The sequence below is a fragment of the Cebus imitator genome, unplaced genomic scaffold, assembly GCF_001604975.1.
Source record: "Cebus imitator isolate Cc_AM_T3 unplaced genomic scaffold, Cebus_imitator-1.0 Scaffold440, whole genome shotgun sequence".
Classification (NCBI taxonomy): domain Eukaryota; kingdom Metazoa; phylum Chordata; class Mammalia; order Primates; family Cebidae; genus Cebus; species Cebus imitator.
The window spans coordinates 1,623,289-1,628,774 of record NW_016107755.1 but is presented as its reverse complement, the minus strand read 5'-3'; the positions used below and the strand labels follow the sequence as shown (position 1 = coordinate 1,628,774).

The window sequence follows — 5,486 nt, the reverse complement described above, 5'->3', positions numbered from 1 at the left end:
ATCTTGTGGGTACCACAGTGACTAGTTGTTAGCAGATGATCAATAAATATAAATTACTTTTTTCTCTTTATAAGAAACCTTTAATAACATAGAAATTCTGTCATTATAATGTGAGATGGCTAAAGCAAAGTGAAAACATAAATTTGCAGAGACCATAATGCATTCAGCTATGTTAAAAATTGAAGGAAAGGGGTGCAAAAGGGAATATATTAAAAGATTGAAGGTGGTTAATAACAGTATTGGTTGGCTGGATTATGGATAGGCTTTTTATCTTCTATGTACTCCATATTTCCCAATTTTCCATAATTAGTATATATTAATTTATATCAAAAAATGACTTTTGAAATAAAAAATGAAGAACAATATGTCAGAAAGGTCATGCATGCTGATGCAAACTATAAGGGGTCTGGGAAGTAAGAGGAAGCTCGGGAAGGCTTTCTGGAGGAGGTGGAGCTTGTGCTGAGCCTTGAAGGTGGAAGAGGGCTAAGATAGGGTAGAGAGAACAACAAGGGCATTTTACTGAAACAAAGACAAATGGAAATGCAAAGATGTGAGACAGAAAATCATGGGCAGTCACCCAATCTAACCAGTAGTGTCATTTACATTAGGAGACACCTTCTGGGCCTAAAAACTTGGGGCTGGATTGTTGGAAGTCTCCGTTGTCATTCGGCTAGGGAGAAATGCAGGAGCTAGTTACATCCTTTGAACCACTGCTCATCCCTCTTACTATGGCAGGAGACATAGGTTAAATTCAAGGCAAATACAAAAACTCTGAAAAGATCCTGAGGGAAGAGGAAAGGCAACAGAAAGAACCATGGGAAGTCTTCTGTGTGTTATTATATTATTCAAGTTGTCTTCACTATGCCCCAAACAAAGTTTAAGATGCATTGAATTCTGGCCTTTTGTCATGGCCCCCGTATCTGCCATGTCCATTTCCCCATCAACATCTTTGTTTGAATCAGCTCTCCTGGACTTTAATAGGAGCCTACCATGGTGAGATGAAGCCCCTGCTCCTCCTCGGAAAAGCCTCCCCCACTTCTCCTACCCGTAATGCATGCCCCACCTTCAATCCTCACTGCACTCACTTGCCTTTCCTTGGTTGTTTACTGACTTGTGCCCTAAGTGCATTTTAAAGTAGTATTTTACTTTGTTTTTAAGGAATTTAACTTGCCTTCTCAGAATACAAACTCCTATAGCCAGGACCTTTTATTGTGTTTTTTGTAACTCCAGTCCCAAACATTATACTTCATTAAAAGCAACTGCTCCGAGACGATTATGTCTCCATTGAGACATCTGGCAATGTCCGGAGCCATTTTGATTTTCACAATTGGAGAGAAGGCACTATTGTCACCTAGTAGGTAGAGCCCTGGGATGGTTCTAAATATCCTACAATGCACAAGACAGCACCCCCAACAGAGGATGATCCAGTCAAAAACATCAGTAGTACTAAGGTGGAGAGCACTGATCTTTAGGTCTTGTGATTAGGCTTTTTCTTTCCGAGTAACATGGAAACTGTTGGAAGATTTTGAGATAAGAAGTGGTATGATCTGAATTGTGTTATAAATGGGTTACTCTAGCTTCCATGTTGAGAATATACTAAAGGTTAAGGGAGGAACCAGAGGATTATTTCAATCATCCAAACAAGAGATTATGATGACAGGGACAGACCAGAGTGGTGATCCTAACAGTGGTAACAACTTGTGAGTTCTACAACATATTTTTGCAGATAGAGCCAATAGAATTTGTGGATAGATTATATGTGGGTGAGATGAATAAGAGTCAGTATCCCAAGATTTTGTCTGAGAAACTAGAAGAATGAATTTTTACTACAGGAGATGAGAAAGGCTACAGAAGAAGCACATTGTGGAGGAAAGGGATGGGTAGTAAGGAGCTCAGTTTATGGCAGGTTAAACTCAAGATGTATATTAGATACCAAAATGGTGCTGATGGGTACACAGTTGGACATAGGAATCTGGAGGTTAGGAGAAAAATCCAGACTGGTAATATAAATTTAGGAGTCATCAGCATATGAGACTGGATGAGGAAAGTACATGTAAAAAGGGAAAGAGGGCCTGTTGCTGTTGCTCCACTGCTGGCTGCTCTCCCTGGACCCCTACCATGGAGAAGACTGTCGAAGATCCCCCCACATCAGCTGTCTTGCTGTATCACTGTCATTTCTCTCAGGTCATCTTTAACAGTGTGGAAACGTTCTACATCCCTGGGAGGGATGTCACATGTCATTACGCCTTCACCCAGCATTTCATCCCTCATCTAAAGGATTGGATTGGCATCTTCAGACTGGGATGGAAGACAACCCGTGAGTATTACACCTTCATGTAGGTTAATTTGCCCACTGACCTAAACAATGAATCAGCCAAACAGCAGGAAGTCCAATTCAAAGCTTACTGCCTGCCCAAGGATGATGAGTATTACCAGTTCTGCTATGTGGGTCAGGATGATGTGGTCCAGGGAGCAAGTATTTCTTTCCAATTCCATCCAGAAAATGAGGAAGACATCCTAGTTGTTACCACTCAGGGAGAGGTGGAAGAGATTGAGCAGCACAACAAGGAGCTTGCGAAGAAAACCAGGAGCTGAAGGACAGCTGTGTCAGCCTCCAGAAGCAGAATTCACACATGCAGACTGAGCTCCAAAAGAAGCAGGAGGAGCTAGAAACCCTACAGAGCATCAATAAGAAGTGGGAACTGAAAGTGAAAGAGCAGGAGGACTGTTGGGAGACAGAGCTGCGTCAACTAAAAGAACAAAACCAGAAGATGTCCTCAGAAAATGAGAAGATGGAAATCAGAGTGGATCAGCTTCAGGCCCAGCTGTCAAATCGAGAGAAAGAAATGGAGAAGCTTGTTCAGGGAGATCAAGATAAGACAGAGCAGTTAGAGCATCTGTAAAAAGAAAATGACCACCTGTTTCTCAGTTTAACTGAACAGAGGAAGGACCAGAAGAAGCTCGAGCGCCCACTGGAGGAAATGAAGCAGAATGAAACTACTGCAATGAAGAAGCAACAGGAATTAACGGATGAAAACTTTCACCTGTCAAGAAGACTGAGCGAGAACAGAATAATATGTAACGTTCTGCAGAGGAAGAAGAGAGATTGGAAGGAGAAAATGATCTTTTGAAGAGGGAGAACAGCAGATTGCTTAGTTACATGGGTCTGGATTTTAATTCTTTGCCGTATCAAGTATCTATTTCAGATGAAGGAGGCACAGGACAAAATCCAGGACTTGTCTATGGAAACCCATATTCTGATATCCAAGAAAGTTCTTCCCCAAGCCTGCTCTCCATCAAGAAATGCCCCATCTGCAAAGATGATATTTGTGACTACACCTTGGAGCAACAGCAGATGCAGTCCCTTTGTTCAAATTGTCCAATTTGTGGCAAGATCTTCCCAGCAAGAGAGAAGTAGATCTTTGAAGACCACGTGTTCTGCCACTCTCTATGAGTGTCCCAGCCTCTTGGATATATACAAAGATTTTACAGAGTAGTACCTATAGCTTCTACCATGAGTTATATAAGTCAAGATCCTGCCTAACCTGAAATTATTAGAGATTTACTCAGCCCTGCTACCACTAACAGTGGAGTCATGTCACTTATCTGAAGGACACTGAGCTTCTGCTGACATCCTTGTGGGTTACTACCTTCCAGTCACATAACTCTAGCTGTATCATCCTCTCACCTTCCCTCTCATTCTTCCAAGGGTCTTCAGTACAAGGGCCCTGGGATGGAGCCAACCTAGGTATTCAGAACAGGTCTGACTTGGCACTAAGTCATTAGTTTTCCAAGTTGTCCCACTGCCATTCAGTGGCAGGCCTTGAGTGTATTTGTTCTCAGTCCTAACCCTGGGGCCAGAGATTGGTCTGAGGTTGAGAATTCCTTTCTCCTCCTCCTCCTCAGTGTTGCTTTCTCCAACTGATTGCATTAGACTAGCCAAAAATGGCACAGCAAAGAGCTCAGAAGTACAGTTTGGATACCAAAGGTTGCTCATGTAAATTTCTCAGTCCCAAAAGAAGTATCTTATTCCTGAATCTTAGACAGGAAGTATTATTTCAGTCACAGAAAGCTTTTCTGGGTACCTCTGGTTAACACTTTCTACTCTCTGATCTTTCCTATGTACATAACTTTTATTGTTATAAATCCTTTCTTTTTTTTCCCCCATTTATTTATTTTATTGCATTTTAGGTTTTGGGGTACATGTGAAGAACATGCAAAATTGTTTCATAGGTACACACGTGGCAGTGTGATTTGCTGCCTTCCTCCTCATCACCTACATCTGGCATTTCTCCCCTTGCTATCTCTCCCCAGCTACACCCATATAAACAGAACTGCAAGGAAGTTCACTCGGCAGCTGGGCGGAGCCCACAGCAGCTCAGCAAAGCCTGTACAGGCCGACAGTGACTAGGCTGCCTCCTTGCTGGGCAGGGCAGGCCTGAAGGAAAAAAAAAAGAAGGCAGCAGCATAACGGAAACTCATAAATAAAGCCCTAAATCCCTGGGACAGAGCACCTGGGAACCAAAAGCAGCTTATGAGTTCTGCTGCAGCAGACCTAAACGTACCTGCCCAGCAGCTCTGAATGAACAGCAGAGCTCACAGCTCACCATTTGAGCTCCTATAAAGAAGAGACCATCTCCTCAAGCAGCTCCCTGACGCCTATATATCCAAAGACACACCTCATAAAGGAGAGATCAGATTGACACTAGGCGGGTATCCTTATACATCCTTTCTTAATGGTTAAGTAGAGATTGTTAGAAACCATGGGTTTGCAGTTTTCTGAGCAGGTGAGTTTTGAATATGGGTAAGTCAGAATAATGAGACAACTATTATTAATCAATCACTTTCATACTAAAAATAAATTACTTTTCTGTTTCAGGGACTTAATTTAAAATAAAATTTAAATTTAAAAGGAGGAAAGAGGGGCTAGGCACAGTTGCTCAAGCTTATAATCCCAGCAGTTTGGGAGGCTGAGGCAGGCGGATCACCTGAAATTGGGACTGTAATCCCAGCTACTCAGGGGGCTGAGGCAGGAGAATCACTTGAACCTGGGAGGCAGAGGTTGCAGTGAGCTGAGATTGTGCCACTGCACTCCTGGGCAACAAAAGTGAAACTCCATCCCAAAAAAAAAAAAAGGAAAGAGGACTAAGAGGACTAAGAGGACTGAATCCTGGGCACAGCAGGGAGATGAGGAGAAACCAATAGAGGAGATTCAGAAGGAGCAGCTGGGAGACTTTGATGCTTTTGAAACTGTCAGTCAGCTCAGACTGCCATAACAAAATACTATAAACCAGGTGGCTTGAACAACAGAAGTTTATTTCTCACAGTTCTGGATGCTGGGAAGTTCAAGGTCAAGATGCTGGCTGACTTTTTTTCCTGGTGATGGCTCCTGCTGGCTGAAAGCTGCCTTTTTGCTGCCTTCTCACATCCCTTTCTTATCTTTCTTATGCTCTTACTCTCTTTCCTCCTTTTTTTTTTTTTTTTTT

The 5,486-nt window shown here is 42.5% G+C and overlaps 1 pseudogene across 1 annotated transcript; it reads left to right on the top strand.

Moving 5' to 3' along the window:
- Positions 1-2,077: 2,077 nt before the first annotated feature.
- On the top strand, positions 2,078-3,454 carry LOC108290606 (annotated as a pseudogene). The gene has a single exon (XR_005197167.1). The product of XR_005197167.1 is annotated as a calcium-binding and coiled-coil domain-containing protein 2-like (transcript).
- Positions 3,455-5,486: the final 2,032 nt, after the last annotated feature.